Raw genomic sequence first — 17,658 nt, 5'->3', positions numbered from 1 at the left:
GTGTGTTTGTGTGTATGTGCGCACGCACATGTGTATGCATTAACTAATCAAGAAGCTAAAGAAACTAACAAGAAGTTAAAACATTTACAATAAATTATGTTAAATAGCTACAACAATAAATTTAGAGAACTTTATTTTTTAATCTAAGACCTTTTTGAATTATTTTTTAAAAGTCATTATTAACATTTGAGGATTGCTGCCTTTCTCTTTTAGTCACCCAATGATACAAGATTTTAATATTAACATTAAATACTACCTTTAGGGAAAAGTTTTCAAACCAATAGCCTTTGTATCTATACTACCCTGGAAATTTCTTTCATTTTTTTCCATATGTTCAAATTCCTGGCTGGAGATCTACTAAGAATAGGTTAAGGAGCATATGCAGAACCGGGGATTATTAACAGAAACTTTAAGTCAAAAACTAGCACTAGGTTGTGGGATTGCATTTTCAGGGAAGCAGCTTTTAATATTAAAGCATTTCACTAACTCAGTTGTCTTCCTTAAGTTTGCTGATATTCACTCTGTCAGTATTTAGCAACTCAGGTTTTCTAATATGGTTCAGAAATACGTGGTGCTGTGCTAAAGAAAGGACGTGGATGCTTTGGGCGGGGTGGGGGTGGGGCTTGGAAAAAGGGCTGTAAAGAGAACCTGGGTAGTTGTGATCTCTGGGTCCTCACTTTTTTGGAATCACCAGTGTTATCTTCTCTTGGCCTCCCCAACCCAATAAGCAAAAAGAGATCTCTTCAATGATGTTGTCCATTGGTCTGTGAATCCCAGATTAGGCCTGTGCAGGGCTGTCTCTGGCCTCTTGACCACATCCATTCCAGTTTTTGGCTTTACAGAATTTCATAGCCTCTCTTTTGTCCTAGGTTGTGGATAGAGCAAAACCTTGACTGTAGTGAAAGATATAAAGGTGGCTGAGTGATCTGTAAGTTAACATGGCTACCTAGAGTTTACTCAGGAGTACCTCTCAACCATCTTTCCTGATTATTTGGGGCCAATCTCAATAGGCTGAAGCTCTGTAGTTCAATAAGATGTTTAGAAACAGAAGCTCCTCAGGGGTCTGACTGCTATGTTACCACTGCCACCTGGAGTCAGGAGCTCCATCAGATCCCCAGCCTCCAGCCCAAGTTCCCTGCAAATGAGAGTCTTCCCAAAGATATTAATTTCCTATGTTCAAAGCCTTCTAAAAGTACACTTTTAGTATCATACAACCCCCAGCCATTGGTACCATTTATCCTCTACCATTAGCTCTGTTATCTGATCTGCAGCTTGGAGGCTTGGCTGTTGTAAACCCACAGAGGAAAACTCAAAACTTATATAGAATTAGTAATTGCTTTTTCTCCACTTAGGAGAAATAGTTTTTTTGTTTTTGTTTTTTTCTAGGAAGTCAGTTATGTGTTGCCATGTGGATGAAAGGTAAGAAAAACTCTAACCAAACAGGAATATGACTTTTCATTTATGTATATAGCACTTTCACTTGCCTTGTGTAAAATTCATTCAACTCATCAGATATTTATTGAACCCCTGCTATGTGGCAGACATAGTTCTAAGTTCTACATATTATCAGTGAACAAAAGAGATGGACTACTTACCCTCATCAATCTCATAGTTACTTCACAGGGGTGTTGTAGTAATTGAGACATGTAACATGTTTGGCATAGTGCCTGGCATTTAAAAACTACATAAGATGCAGATTATGTTTAATAGAAAATAGGACAAATGGCAGTGTTCCAGGTAGAACTTAATTTAATCATCATTTGTCATTGCTATGATAAATATTATAAAAATGAAAGATTTAGATTGATACTTTTTAAGTCAAAACATGAGAAAATATATCCTTCGAGTCAGTTGTAAAATGACATTAACAGTTGATATTCTGATCTTCACAGCAATATTCTAGTATGAGTATTAACTTAATTCTTGCATAGTTTATAAAATTTAAATATTAGTTCTGTTACAGCTGCCTTTTTCCGTTTTTGAATATGCTGAGATCTCATCCCAAGGGTATGTTCTCTTTCCTGAGGGAAGACACACATTTGACGAAAAGAATTCTGTGAAATATTTTAATACGCTTTAAAAAAGAGAAATTTAACAATACAATTTTCCATTATTAAAAAAATGCCTCAATCTTTCAGGTAATACTTCCAGTTTTTTTTTGTTGTTGTTGTTTTGCTGCAGATGAGCCTTAGATGAAAATCAGGTATTCAATTGCCTTTTTGATTTTTCTAAGTTGATGATACCTAGCAACATGAGGGATTGTAAAGAGTTCCCTTTTTAAGTTTGACACTTTTAATAATAATCACTTTATTTTGTATTAAAATCCTCAATAGTATATAATAAGAATATTATTCTTTATTATGTAAGTAAGCCCTTAAAGTAACTACAAAGGCCAGAAAGTGAATCATAGTTGAATGTTATAAAACTAGTAACATTACCAAACAAGAAGAAAAAAAGAAGCCTAATAAAACGTAATTTTTTCCTAATATTAGAATAGTACAACTGTAATGCAATCAGAGGACATGCAGTACACACATAGCAGGAAACAATCCACATTAAATTTTAAAATCTATTATAATATTAAGCATCAAGGAAAAAGTTCTTCATCAGATATAGTGTGACCTTATGAAACTAGCACTGGTACTATTTGGCAGTGGTGACAAACTTTCTTAAAATATTCTTCTTTTGAATGGATATATCTATCCATTAGGAAGCAACCTAATACAGAAAACTAATCATAAGTATTGAGACTTTCTATTCCTATGTGCTTTTCCTTTTGAGTTCCAGATAATACTTTTCTCAAAGATGATTTCACTTTTCTCTACATGAGTTTAGATTTGTTTAAAAATATCTCAACTCATTACAGACAATCTAGATGACTCTGAGATTTGTGTTAAGGGCAGTGTCTTGAATTTTGGTGCCCAGGTTTCCAGACCTAGCCAGTGGTAGAAAATTTTGGTTATTCGTCAGAATCACTGCAAACCTACAGAACTTTCCTCCACAATCCATAAACCCTATGATGATTGAAAATGCATAAATGTGACACATATTTAAGACAAAACAGTTCCATTCTTTTTATTTATATCCAAACTCTTTATAAAGACTTTTGTAGTACAATGCAACATCTCATTAACCTCATTCCACAGATGGAGAAGAGGAGGAAGGAATTGTCTGTTTGCCTTTTTACTGTCTTTGTGTTGATGTAATAGTCTGTGGTTTGTCTAGCAGAATCACTTCAGCAATTTAAAATGGGGTATAATCTCTTAGACTCCTGTGAACAAGTACAAGCTGTGGTTAATGGAATTTCTTGCAAGGTAATTTGGGTGAGCTAGCAAGCTTCTTCAGAGAAGCTTTAAAAAGTATCATTCTAGAAAGACATGGTATTATAGGTAAGACTCGCAGATATTTTCTCCGTGGTACCACAGTGGGGGTTATGACAATCATGAGGGCAGGAGGAATAATTCAGCGAAGGTTTTCCTAGTCACACTGTCACATCATGATACCGCAGTTCTCTGCATAGCACTTACTAACATTGATGTTTTAAAATTTAATTAATTAAGTTATATATTGTCTGTTTCCTTTACTAAAATGTAAAAGGTGGCTGAGGAGGTGACATTTAAACAGAGATTTATGTGATAAGAAAGAGCCCAGGAAATATCAGGGGAAAGCATTTCAGCTAGAGTGAGAATAGCTCATCAGAGTCCTACTGGAAAATGAGTTTGGCATGTCTGAGGAAAAGAAAGGGCAGGATATCAAGAGCCAAGCAGGATGGAATAGTGTGGAGAGATTTGGAGGAGGCAGACAAAGGCCAGGTCACACGGAGCTTGGTTTAAGTCAGAAGTAGGAGGTTGTATTGTACTCTGAGTTAAATGGCAGCTCCTGGGGGCTGTGGGAGGGGAGGGTGTTCAGCTGGAGTGACACAATCTGATCTACAAGATTTGACTTTGGCTCCTGTACTAAGAACAAACTGAAGGAGGTGGGGTGGGAGTGGAAGCAGAAAGGCAGTTAGGAAGGCACTGGAATATTCCAGTTGAGAGATATCACTGGCTTGAACTAGGAAGGAAGTGGTAGGGATGGAGAGAAGTGGTAGGATTTAAGATATGTTTTAAAGGTAGAATCACTTTGACTTACATAGATGGATTAGATATGCAAGATAAGGGAAAGAGACTACTCAATCTGCATTCCCCTCATTCTCTGGAAGCACTCTGTTGTTCTTGTATTAATTTCTTTGTACTGAAGTAAAACTTATTTCAAGCAAATATTAAGTGTTCAGTCTGTTGACACTTTGTATATGTATATGATTGTTTAACCAACCACAAAACAAGATACACGTTTCCATAACCCAAAAGACTACCTCAAGCCCCCTCCCAGGCACTAGCCTCAGCTCTTACCCACTCTTGATATTCTTCCCCAACCCCTATACTAAAGTCCATTTTGCATATCTTTAATCTTCTTAAACTGTTGCTTTGTTCAGTCCATTCTTCTATTTGGTAACTTTAATGGTGCCCCACTGTAACAAGATACCTAAAGGTATTAACTTGTAATTAATTCGAATCCTTCCATAGACTCGTCTCAACCCCTTTCTCCCACTTCTTCCTTTGTCATAGATAGAATATATTACTCATTACTCTTCCAGATAAGTCTTGCTTATTTCCATCTTCTAAGACTTTACATATATTAGTCTTTTAATCTAAAATATCTTTAGATTTAAAATCTTTCTCTCCTGGTTCTACTCATTCTTCAGGGCCTCAGTTGGCCTTCCATGAAAATACCAGGATAATCCTCCATTTGTCCAAGGTGTGTGGCATCTATGTTGCTTTAATGTCTACACTGCAGTTTCCTTGTTTTTTGCTTTCTTAGGAAGTGTAGCATCTATATTGCTTTAATGTCTACATTGAATTCTTGTATTTTGTTCTTCAAGAATGAATGTCATCCATTCTGCTTTAATATCTTCACTGCTGTCTCCTCTATTTTGTTCCTTTATGAATCCATCACCTCTAGCATATTACCTGGTGCAAGTTTGGTGTTCGATATATATTTGTTGAATATATGATGAAAGAATTCATTAAGATGCATCATTAGTTATCTTGGATGTATTTGTACTATCTCCTCATCTGGATGGTACGTTTTCTATAGCAAATTTCCCATGATATCTTTCATAATATCTAGCAAGGCAATCTAGAGAAAGTAATTGACTAAAAAGTTAGCAAACCTTGTCTTTCCTAAAATGCATCTCTTTGCCTATCCTAATTGATTTCTCACCGATTCAGGCAACTTTGCCAGGTGTTACCAGTGGGTGATAATAGACATATCATCTGCACTCAAATTTGGTATCTCAGGTGTGGGGGATGTGGTTCAGATATCTGGTAGAACCTTCTGGCAAACTCCAACCTAAATATGGATGTAAGGAATACTTTTTTGTGCCTGGAAATTTACCATACCTGCTATGGTAAGTAGACTCTGCCTAGAAGCAAGAATGGACTATTTTTAAACACTTCTGATAAATGAGTATGTAATAGACATACAGATCATTTCTATGTAATAACATGAGATTAAGCATAATCAATTCAATGCTCTCAGAAATTCTGATGACAGAACTAAATTGACTGCAAGGCAATTTGATTAAGTTTTTTTTAAAACTCAGTAGTAGGAAGCCAAGGTTTAGTGTAAAGGCAGAATATGAAACGGAGGACCTGAATTCAAAGGAAGTTCCAATTCTTTCATTAACTAGATGTGTGTCTTTGGATAAATTCTCTGAAATATAATTTTCTTATCTTTAAAGTGGATATGACCAGAAAGCCTTGAGAAGAGAATGAGATGGTGCATGGGAAGATCTTTTGTGGTCTACGTGCCATCTATTAATAACAAGATGGTAAAAACATAATTTAAGAGAAAAAGAAAATGTGTATATAGGTCCAGAAAATAATAACCGTGTTGCATTGCTGTTTTCTGTTGCTTATCAGGCATTGCACCCTGCTAAGAAATTCTTTACTGGCTGACTCCTTTCATATTGGCAATTGTCATGGTTCTTGTCTCAGACTCCTGAGAGCTGTTCTGAATTGTCACTTAGATTCATCTGGGCACCCCTCCATTAGTGTTGGATTCCGGTAGTCATGGAAATTACAAGTTGTCCTGTTTAGTGTGGCAGCTGTTAAGCAAATAGCATCCTCAATTTTATGTCATAACTGGGTACTTGAGAATTGGCAGATTAAAAAATTCAATAGCATCATTCTCTACATTGTCTTAACAACAAGCCATCAGTGAAAGGACCAGGAAGTGTACATTACATGCCTATCATAAAAGAGCAATTAGAATTTCTTCCTTAGAAAACAAAAAATTTCAGTAAGTAAACATTTGTTTTGAGTATGTGTAGAAAATAGGTTAGTAGAAAACTATATTCCCAAGTATTAAGTATATATATTAACTAGTAAGTAAGATAGTTCTATTAAGTTTAGAAAGGAGATCAAGGTTAGTTTTTTTACCAAGTACCCTTGGTCCTATTTATTTAATAGTGGAGGATACATAATCTATCAAAATACAAAAAAAAAGTTTAAAGCAATTTAAAATCTCTTTAACAAGGTCAGAAATTAAGTTTTCAGGCTTAACTCCAAGTAAGTATAATGTCATGACTTTAATAACAACTAAAAATAAATTTAGACTTTTGAGCAATTTTTTTTTTTTCTGAGGGACAGAACCTTGAAAATACCTTGGGGGAAATTACCACCTCTCTGGAAATTAATGAATCCTTATACTATCCCTGGAGGGTTATGGGATGTTTTCTAATTTTGCATTGCAGATGAGAAACCAAATAGCCTGGCCAATAGTTTCTATTTTCAGGGATGGACTGACCAGGACTCTTGTAATGCTCTTCCCTCTTCAGTTTGTCTGTCGTTTGGCCTTGTCCTTTTTCTCTAATACAAAGTAGGCAGATAATACATATGTGTTCTTTGTTTTAGAGTCTTATTTCAATCTCTGAAAGCCCCAGGCATACTCTCTGGCCTCTTTAGAGCTAAATGAAAAGCTTAGTTTCTAGTATGTAATATTGTACTTTCCTTTCCAATTATTTGAAGTCTAACCTATAGGATTATACACCTCACATATGGTCATATGACACACTAACATCAGTCTGGGCCATGGGACTATTTGCCCAGTGGAATGTAAGCAGAAGTGGCATATAGTGTGTCCAGGCAGAAGCTTTGAGAACCATAGCATGCTTCAGCCATTTCTCCCTCCCTCTGCAATGACAGTGGCACGCCCAGATAGGCACTGCTCCTTTTAACCTGGGTCGCAGAATGAGAAGATAGGTAGAGTGGAGCTGCAGGGGATCCACAGGTGACTCATAACAAGAATAAGAAAAAAAATCTTTACCATTATAAGTGATGGAGATTTTGCAGTTGTTTGTTAACGCAAATAATCTAGCAAAATTTGGTAATACACAGTCCTTGCCACAGTGTGACAGATTTAAAATAAGTGACTCTCTAAGTACTATCACAGAAGCAGGTGTTCAGTTGGAGATTTACATAAAAACTTGATATTTGCATTAAGTTCATTGTCATTAGATTTTCATGTTAATTACATGATGTTAATTACAATCCAGGTACTTGAATAAAAGAAATGTGTCCCTTATAAAAGAGACAAAAGGTTAAGGTTAAGTATAGCACTCAACTATAAAAAGGCAGAAAAAGTTCAGTAGACCCATGGCATTTATGGATTTAAAATCGACCACAAACAGTGTTGTTAAATCTGTGACTTGTGGTGGTTTGTAGTTTTCTTGAAGCATCGGTTTGAATGGTGCTCTTGATGAACCTGTAGGGAGAGTTTGCCACTGTGTATGTCACTGAGCTTGTGGGAGGGCCTCGCCCAATGCTCCTCAAAGCACAGTCCCTGGACCAGCAGCCTCAGAGTCACTTGGGACCTTGTTAGAAATGCAGATTCCCAGGCATCAACCCAAACTTACTGAATCAGAAACTCCTGGGGTTGAGGCCTAGCAATCTGTTTACCCAACCCTCCAGGTGATTCTGGTGTTTGTTTGCTAAAATTTGAGAACCACTAGCCCTGTCATTTTCCATGAAGGCCCTTGCTACTGTCTATACCACATAGTGGGACAGGACCTAGAAATTGGCATTTTAAAAGCTTCCTTATTATTCCTGATACAGGTGGCTCATTTTCACTGGCTTATATTTTAAGAGAGAACGTAGTAATGTTATTCAGAATATGCTTTCACAGTATAAGAGTAGACATTCAGGATAAAGAAACGGTGGTATATACATATATGCAATGGAATATTACTCAGTCATAAAAAAGAATGACAAATCGCAAGGAATATGTCATTTTTAAAAAACTGTGAGCGGTTTCCTGAGAAAAGGAATGTTTTCTCATAAGCAGCCAAATACCCTTAATGGCACAATTGCAGGACTCTGACACTATGGCCCATTTTGAAATTTCATGAAAATAGCAAGTTAGTATACAGAATGTAAATTCCAATCAAATCGTCATTACTCTGTTTGTTTGGTTCTGTTTACTTATGCCTTTTAGCTTTTTGCTTTTAAAGCACTGGTATTTTCATCCTTTCTTAGTTCCATTTAATATTTTCAGCACTCTGCCCTTTTGTTATATGCAGGAAATGCTCACTCCCCTCTCCCGGCCCCACCAACCCCATATCCTATTTGCTTTGCTGTCTTATTCAGCATCGAATAAACAGCGTTGTTTGTAAAAGAGGAACCCAAATCGATGTTTGATACGCAACAGGCAGTTTCTCAGTTCAGATGTCCAACATTTGCTTCTAACATTCTTTTTCTTAACATTCCCTATTTTATACAAAAATAAGCTTCAGCTGCATAGCACAGGGAGATCAGCTCAGTGCTTTGCGACCACCTAGAGGGGTGGGATAGGGAGGGTGGGAGGGAGATGCAAGAGGGAGGGGATATGGAGATATAAGTGTACATATAGCTGATTCACTTTGTTATAAAGCAGAAACTAACACAACATTGTAAAGCAATTATACTCCAATAAAGATGTAAAAAAAAACTTCATATTTAATATCAAATGGGAAAAAGAAAACCATACTATGGAATAGCATTATCATAAAAAGGCATTGTTATAAAAAGATATTATTCTTAGAGTTTTAACTAGAAAGCACTAATGCCTGCCCGTTTTCATACCCAAAGCCTGAAAAATACTCTGCATATTTAAAGAACATAGTAATAAAAATCTTGCTTTGATTTTCCTCCTTGCCTAATTTTTCAACACATTCTAACTGGTTTTAGCATATTTTGTTTTCATTTTAGGAGAGTTATTTTAGTCCCATCTTTTATTTGACTTCATACTTCATTCTTTTCCTCCCTTTTCATTTTCCTGATTGAAACTTGATATATCCAAAGCAGGAAATGAATAAGAATAGCCTTCCAGGTTATTTCCTGAAGATAAAACTCAGCTTCAAATCCAAGGAAAATAAAACTGAATTTCTATACCTAACTAAGGATTCCGAATAACAGAACAATTTGAGAATTCTTTTTTTATCAAGTGTTTTACAATGCCTAATTATTCTTCAAGATTTGGTATCTGACAACTCACTAGTGCTCTTCAGATCACTGAGTGACTTTTGCATTTTATCAACAAGATTGATAGAAGTTTTGAGCATTGTAATTTTTCTACAGCACTGCACTTTGGATTACACAACAGCACTATTTGTTTGTTTTGCCATGGGTTTCAAAACTTACCTTTCTTGTATTTTAATGAGTCAAGCTGTCATGCTACTAAGCCTAGGTCAGCAGGCCACTGCTGGCTTTCCCTCCCTGGTCCTCAACTCCTCCCCATCCCCCATTCTCCCTCTCAACTCCTCGGCAACCTCCTTCACTTACACACAAAGCAGGGATTCAATATGCAGTGCTTTGATATTGGTTAAAGACCGTAAGTTCTTGCTGTGGATGACCACAATATTTAGCTTGTTCACACAGTGACATCAGGCTTCCTAACGTCTTGCAGACTCCATGGGATGAAAGGGGGCAGCGGCAAGGAATATTAAGAACCCTTACCCACAGCCACTCAATGAAAAGGGTACATTCTTAAGGAAAAAAATGCTTCCTCTTCCAAGGGTTATGGGGTAACAGATAAAACACAGAATTTAAAGGCTTAGAAGGATGGGGGATGGCAGAATGGAGAAAGGAACCAACCCTGAGAAGCTAATCAATCTAACATGGTTCAGGAACATATACTATCTCCAATCCTTTTCTAAGTTCTATACCTTCTGGTCAAGAAGGGTTATATATCAATTTAACATAGTTATTTTCAAATAAAATTTTCTTTCCTGGCCTTAGGAATTATTGTCAACATGATTTCAGGGTCAAAATACTAAAATTATTGAAAAATATAAACATCTAGTTTTGTTTTATTCTAAAAAATATTGGACTAAGACAAGTTACAAGTGTCTGAACATTACTGAAACATGAGATTATGCTTCAATATGTCTTAGACATTTTGAAACTGGTGCTTCTGAAATTATCTAGAGATTGAGTTGCCATTAGGCAAAATAAAAAGTCCAGGGCTATTTTATCCTCCAAGTGCAGAATTGTTGCACAACAGAAAAAAGGAATGTGGTGTGATTTGTATACTTAACAGAGAAGGCACATGTCAAATTGCTGTACCAAATTCTGGAAAATAAGAACAGTGTTCTGTTTTTGTTTTTGTTTTTTTTCTCTTGCTAGGGTCTGGGAGAAATAGGTTCTGATTCATTCACTTATTCATTAATTCATTCAAAGAACCTTGCCCAAATTATAGCTGCCTACCCAGTAATGCTTGTTGAGCAAGTGAAGGAATCAAGAATTATTTTATCATCTGAAAAATTCTTGGTAAATTTGGTAAAGGGCTTGGTAAAACACATTGCTGGGCCCTTCTCATCACTAAGTTTGAGAGGAGGCCAAGAATTTACATTTCTAATAGTTCCCAAGGCACTGATGCTGCTGCTCCCAGGGAATCATACTTTGAGAACACTAGTCAATGCCACCAATGTTTGTTATACAGATTTTGTTTGAATTGGTGGAGGCATTTACTTGCTGTAACTGGATTTTAAAAAAAACAAAAAAAGTGTGGTTGTTTCTCCCCAAAGAAAAATGTCTATCCTTCTCCAGATAACAGTGGAGAGTAATCAGTCAAGTAGAACAATTCTTGTTAGCCTTTTAGGTTACCTGCTGTGGTAACACTTCACGGCAGGGGCTTCCCCAAATTTAGCAGCTGCACTGGGATCTAGCTCAGGTGATGGATGTAGGTGGAAAGGTCAGTGCCTTCAGGGCAGGAAGCTCTCAGGGAAAGGAGAGTTCTGTGAATTTAAATAAGTACTATTAGATGACAGCTGAGGGTTACTCTTCCCTAGTTTGCTGTATTTTCACAATCTCTGTCACAGTCATTTTATATTTTCCTTTCTTGTTGCTACCAGCATTCTCACTTAAATCTTAAACACTTAAACTTAAAATCTTTGCCTGGATAGTTGACTTCTTGATAAATACTCATAAAAAGGTAAATTTGTCTCTCCTCATCCCTTCATGTTAGTCTTGGGCAAGTTCAACTCCTAACCTGCTTTTCTTCTCACTTTACATGTTCTTCCTGGGGCATCTCACTTCCTAAAGCAGCATCTAACATCTACAAGGTCCAGTATGCCAAGTCCACTTTCTCTAGCCCAAATTCATTCTAATTTCAGGTAACTTTTAAACAGTTTCATTTAGATGTCTCATATACATCTCAGCTGGTCAAAGGAAACCCAGTTGGTTGGCTGCCTAGATGTTTCCCAGGGTGGAATGGGGTGAATTTATCATAGTTCAGGTCCAGGCCTCAGCCTTTCAGGTTCATGAACCTGATCTTATCTAATGCTCTAATGTCAGCTATAGATAGGGGAACTGAATGATTCCAATAAGTTTACAAGACACATTAAATTCCCAATTTTCTAATTTATAATACAAATAAAAATTTTCATATGGATCAGTGTATCTGCAAACCACCCCCCTGCCTTCTTTCTCTCTCTCTCTTTTTCTCTCTTTCTCCAGATATCAATAAAAGAGGCCACATGATAAGCAGAACTAGAGCTCTGACCTCACTGGAGATATTATATCCAGGCCAAGAGAGACCACATCTATGCACCTTTGAGGGGCTACTTCTCTAATAGTATGTTAGTTGCCATCTCCATATTCTGTCTTTCATATCAATGGAAAGTGCTGAACACACATCACCACCTCTACTGTGACAAATTATCTTCTAAAGTTATCCTGTTTCAGACTGGCACAGGGAGTTATTAGACTATCCCAGAGCAATTATATATATGCTAACATAGCTTGACCTTGTCTGTACTTCACAACTCTGGTTGAGAAAATGTTACATCTAGCATATATCTAACTAATCTTATTCATGAAGTGTTATTTTACACATTGACTCTCAGGTTCTGGGGCATCCTTGTCTTACTCTTGTATTTTCTATCTTGGTTAATGGAATCAACATGTACTGTCACTTAGAATCTCAGAGTCATCCTTTTGACTTCTTCTGTTCCCCTGGCTACCACATTAAATCAAACACCTGCAAAACCTCCTAACTCTCTTCCTTTTTCCAGCCTTTCCAATCCATTCTCAATATTGCTGACAATGTCAAACACAGCCTGCCATTTCTTTATTCAAAGCTTTCAATGACCTCCTGTATTTTTCAACTTCTTAGTATGAAATACAAGCTATTCTTGATCTGAGTTCTATAGACTTCTTCAGCCTCATCTCCACCACTTATCCAGATGTGCATCCCATGCTCCAGCAATACTAAATTACTGTCAGTTCCCTGAATTGCCACAGTCTTTCACCCATGCTTCTGAACCAGTGTTCACCCAATCTGGACTACTCAGCCTTCCACTTTCTTTTTAAATCATGACAGAGTAGAGTCAATTACTTATGCAGAGCCCTTCTTTTATTTCTGTTTTATTTGCTTATTTGCTTATTGAGGCAGATACCACATTATTTTTATTTTTATAACTATGTAATAAATTCTACATTCTTCTTTGCTCTTCATTTAAAAATGGTTCCTCAGACTTCAGACTATACTCCAAAGCTACAGTAATCAAGACAGTATAGTACAGGCACAAAAACAGAAATATAGATCAGTGGAACAGGATTAAAAGCCCAGAGATACACCCACACACTTATAGTCACCTTATCTTTGATAAAGGAGGCAAGAATATACAATGGAGAAAAGACAGCCTCTTCAGTAAGTGGTGCTGGGAATACTGGACAGCTACATGTAAAAGAATGAAATTAGAACACTCCCTAACACCATACACAAAAATAAACTCAAAATGGATTAAAGACCTAAATGTAAGGCCAGAAACTATCAAACTCTTAGAGGAAAACATAGGCAGAACACTCTATGACATAAATCACAGCAAGATCCTTTTGGACCCACCTCCTAGAGAAATGGAAATAAAAACAAAAATAAACAAATGGGACCTAATGAAACTAAAAAGCTTTTGAACAGCAAAGGAAGCCATAAACAAGATGAAAAGACAACCCTCAGAATGGGAGAAAATATTTGCAAACGAAGCAACTGACAAAGGATTAATCTCCAAAATTTACAAGTAGCTCATGCAGCTCAATATCCAAAAACAAACAACCCAATCCAAAAATGGGCAGAAGACCTAAACAGACATTTCTCCAAAGAACATATACAGATTGCCAACAAACACATGAAAAGATGCTCAACATCACTAATCATTAGAGAAATGCAAATCAAAACTACAATGAGGTATCTCCTCACACCAGTCAGAATGGCCATCATCAAAAAATCTACAAACAATAAATGCTGGAGAGGGTGTGGAGAAAAGGAACCCTCTTGCACTGTTGTTGGGAATGTAAATTGATACGGCCACTATAGAGAACAGTATGGAGGTTCCTTAAAAAACTACAAATAGAACTACCATATGACCCAGCAATCTCACTACTGGGCATATACCCTGAGAAAACCATAATTCAAAAAGAGTCATGTACCACAATGTTCATTGCGGCTCTATTTACAATAGCCAGGACATGGAAGCAACGTAAATGTCCATCGACAGATGAATGGATAAAGAAGATGTGGCACATATAGACAATCGAATATTACTCAGCCATAAAAGGAAATGAAATTGTGTTATTTGTAGTGAGGTGGATGGACCTAGAGTCTGTCATACAGAGTGAAGTAAGTCAGAAAGAGAAAAACAAATACTGTATGCTAACACATGTATATGGAATCTAAAAAAAAAAAATGGTTCTGAAGAACCTAGGGCCAGGACAGTAATAAAGACACAGACATAGAGAATGGACCTGAGGACATGGGGAGGGGGAAGAGTAAGCTGAGACGAAGTGAGAGAGTGGCATGGACATATATACACTACCAATTGTAAAATAGCTAGCTAGTGGGAAGCAGCCACATAGCACGGGAAGATCAGTTCGGTGCTTTGTGACCATGGATAGGGAGGGTGGGAGGGAGACACAAGAGGGAGGAGATATGGGGATATATATATACACATATAGCTGATTCACTTTGTTATAAAGCAGAAACTAAAACACCAGTGTAAAGCAATTATACTCCAATAAAGATGTAAATAAATAAATAAATAATGGGTTTAAAAAAATGGTTCCTTAGTTATTCATTAGTGTTTATTTTTATAAACCCACTAGCTATAGTTTGCATTCCCGAGATAACTCCTCTTAATTATACTGTGTTATTTTTAATATCCTATCAAATTCAGTTAGCAATAATTTATTTAGCATTCTCATATGTGTTAATAAGTGAAATAGATAGACTTATGGATTTAAAAAATTTTTATACTCTCCTTATCTAATTTGGAAGTCAAGGTTATACTAGTCTCATAAAATGCTTGAGCGTCTTTCTCTTTTTTTAATTATCTGAAACAACTTAAAAAATATAAGGATCATCTGTCCCTTGAATGTTTGATGGAAATCACCTGCAAAACTTTCTTGGTTAAACGTATCTTTCTTCTTTCCTTCCTACCTTTCTTTCTTTTTTCTTTCTTTTTTTCTTTTTAAGAGTTGGCCACATCTTTGAATATTATTTCAAAACCTTTAATAATTACTATTCTTCAACTTTTATAATTCTCATGCTAATTTTGGCATCTTTCCTTTTTCAGAAAAAGTACTTTATGTGCTCATATCTACTGAGGAATAGCACTACATCATATTCTCTCTTAATATATTTATTTCTACATTATCAATTCTGTTATATTTGTATCTGTGTTACTATATAATTGTAGCATGAACAGTGTTTATTATTAAATGGTCTTCAAGCATTTTTTCTAGTTTCTCATATTCCAACCATTGGATATGCCATAATTTATTTAACCAGTCTGGTAGCAGATTGTCTTTCCCAGAGGTAGCCACAATCTATGTCCCATCCCACATGATCTTGACACTCCTTCCTTTAAGAGACTAGGGTGACCCAATGGGTAGGGCTGGAATCTTCCACATTTTCCTCAAAGGATTTCCTTTAGTAAAAGATACTCCCAAATTTGGCAGCCATCTGCTTCATATTTGGGGTTCCCTACTTCCATATCCTATCTCTGTGGCAATGTTAAGACTAAAAAATAGACAATAAAAACCTGATTTATCAATATATCTCAGTGGCTGTTGCAGCAGAAGTCACAGAGTAGAACGAAATCAATGGACTACTTTTCTACTATCAGTGTCCTCTTTCAGGGCATAGTGGTTCCTGATTTCTTGCACCCAAACCAGTTCTCTGGCTTGTGATTTCTAGGAAGGAAATTTTCACCTAATGTTTGTCATAAACATTAACCTTATAAAATGCTTAAGCAGCTTTTCCATTTTTTAATAATGTCTCTCTTCTTTTTAATATTTTGCTTCTCATCTGTAGAAGAATGTTAAAGTGTAGGTATGTACTTCAGAAATTGTGAGGAGAGGTACAGTCTCATTTAGGAGTTTTATGGTCTTAGATTCCTATAACAAAGAGTGTAATCTCTCATGCAGGATGCACTTAAAAGGGTTCTCATCTGAGGCAAGGAAAAGTTCCTTGAAACAGAAATTAGAGCCTTATAAAAGGCTGCTTCTATTACACATCCTATCTATAGGTCTAATTTTCCCAGAGACAGGTATTTAGAGCTGAGCATAATTATTTTAAGATGGGCCATGCTGCCATTTTTTCAAGGAGATAAAAGCATAAAAAATCCTGCACAGAAAAAATCTCCAGTTCAAAAGATGAAAGCTAATTTTGTTCATCCCATTGTTACACATTTTTTTGTTATAAAGACTCTAAAGAAACAGTCGAGATACTGTTTAGTACTCATGTAAATTTGGACCTGTATCATAAATAAATGCAGACTCTAGTGATTTTGAATACAATGTACTTTAAAAGTGATGTGATAGTTACAGACAATATTCCAGAATGATTATTCAAGAAACTATTGTCTAATAAGAGTTCACACCAGCACGTGCTTAGATTGACGAGTTACTGTAGTCCTAACCATAGAGTGAAAAAGTTTATTTCTTAAGGATACTCTTAACTCTTTCCAAAGTTACTTTCTTCCAAGATTTGTAATTTTCTTAATATCATATTAGAATCTTTGTCGTCATCACTAGCCAGTATGTTTATTCAGTCGTTTGAATAGCTTTGATCTGAAAGTACCAAGATAAGCTTCCTGGAGACTTAATCTTCTCTCCTTAAAAAAAAAAAAAAACTTTCCAGTAAACATTGAGCGTTGTTTTGGAGCATGATCCAACTGCTTTCCTCTCTCACGTACTCTGTGCTTTAATGACTCATAACACTCAAATAAACTGAAATTTAAATAGGAAAGTTTTATGAATTTAGAATAGTCTAGTCAGAGATCATAGGCAAATCTAAAATCATTACACATTCTGCATCTATTCTAATTTCTGCCCTGGTTTCCCATGAAATGAGAGGAAATATGGATATGGATATGTGAATTTATTTTTCCTTTGTAAAGCATCTGCTCTAACTGGGTCAATGACAGGGTTACACCTGTTAAAATGGTGGGTTGATCATATGCAATTAGCTTTCATTCCTTCCTCAAATCCAAGTAACACAACAATAAAAGGATTTTTAAAATAGCATAACAAGGACAAAGATAATTGGAGAGAACACAATGGTGGCAAATTATGGGAAACTGGAAAGCAGATGGACTAGAAAGTTAAATCTTAAATTGGCAGTGGGTATTTGAGGAACAACTTAATTTTATGCAGAAGAATTCTCAAAAGATTCAAATTAATGATACCACTAACCTCTGGGGGAAGGTTGGGGCTGAAAATTAAATTATAACTCTTAGTCTTTTTTAAAAAGACAGTCTCAAGTCCTCTCCCCTTCCCTGTGAAGCTGGATGACAGTTCCTTCTCATTCCAGGAGTTTTAATCTCTGCAAAGTTAAAATATAAACTCTCCAGACTTGAAAGACTATATACATTAAAATAGGGGATGAGCAGCCAGACTTTTGCCCTCCAGGTAGGAGATTAGAAGCACCTTCTGTGAGGACTCTTAACTAGTCTAACTATCCTGACTGACACTGGAGGTTCTACTATAGAAAGGCCCTCAGATAGCAAGTCACATACTTATGCACACAGCTTTCAATACACTGTTTAGTTCATTCCTCGTAAATCCAAAAGAGCAGACCAGA

The 17,658-nt window shown here is 36.2% G+C and overlaps 1 long non-coding RNA gene across 2 annotated transcripts in view; it reads right to left on the bottom strand.

The window, feature by feature from the left end:
- The window catches only part of LOC308613944, a 119,397-nt gene that overhangs the window by 69,928 nt on the left and 31,811 nt on the right, over positions 1-17,658 (bottom strand). The window contains exons 2-3 of one of the 2 annotated variants that reach the window (XR_014015357.1): positions 11,184-11,314; positions 6,520-7,806 (exon numbers count right to left, since the gene is read on the bottom strand). This is a non-coding gene — a long non-coding RNA (uncharacterized lncRNA). Of the gene's footprint in view, positions 1-6,519; positions 7,807-11,183; positions 11,315-17,658 lie in introns of those variants that run through there. The other variant, XR_014015356.1, reaches the window with a different exon arrangement.

This window comes from Mesoplodon bidens, assembly GCF_964165515.1.
Source record: "Mesoplodon bidens genome assembly, chromosome: 3".
Classification (NCBI taxonomy): domain Eukaryota; kingdom Metazoa; phylum Chordata; class Mammalia; order Artiodactyla; family Ziphiidae; genus Mesoplodon; species Mesoplodon bidens.
This window is presented reverse-complemented; position numbering and strand designations above follow the sequence as displayed.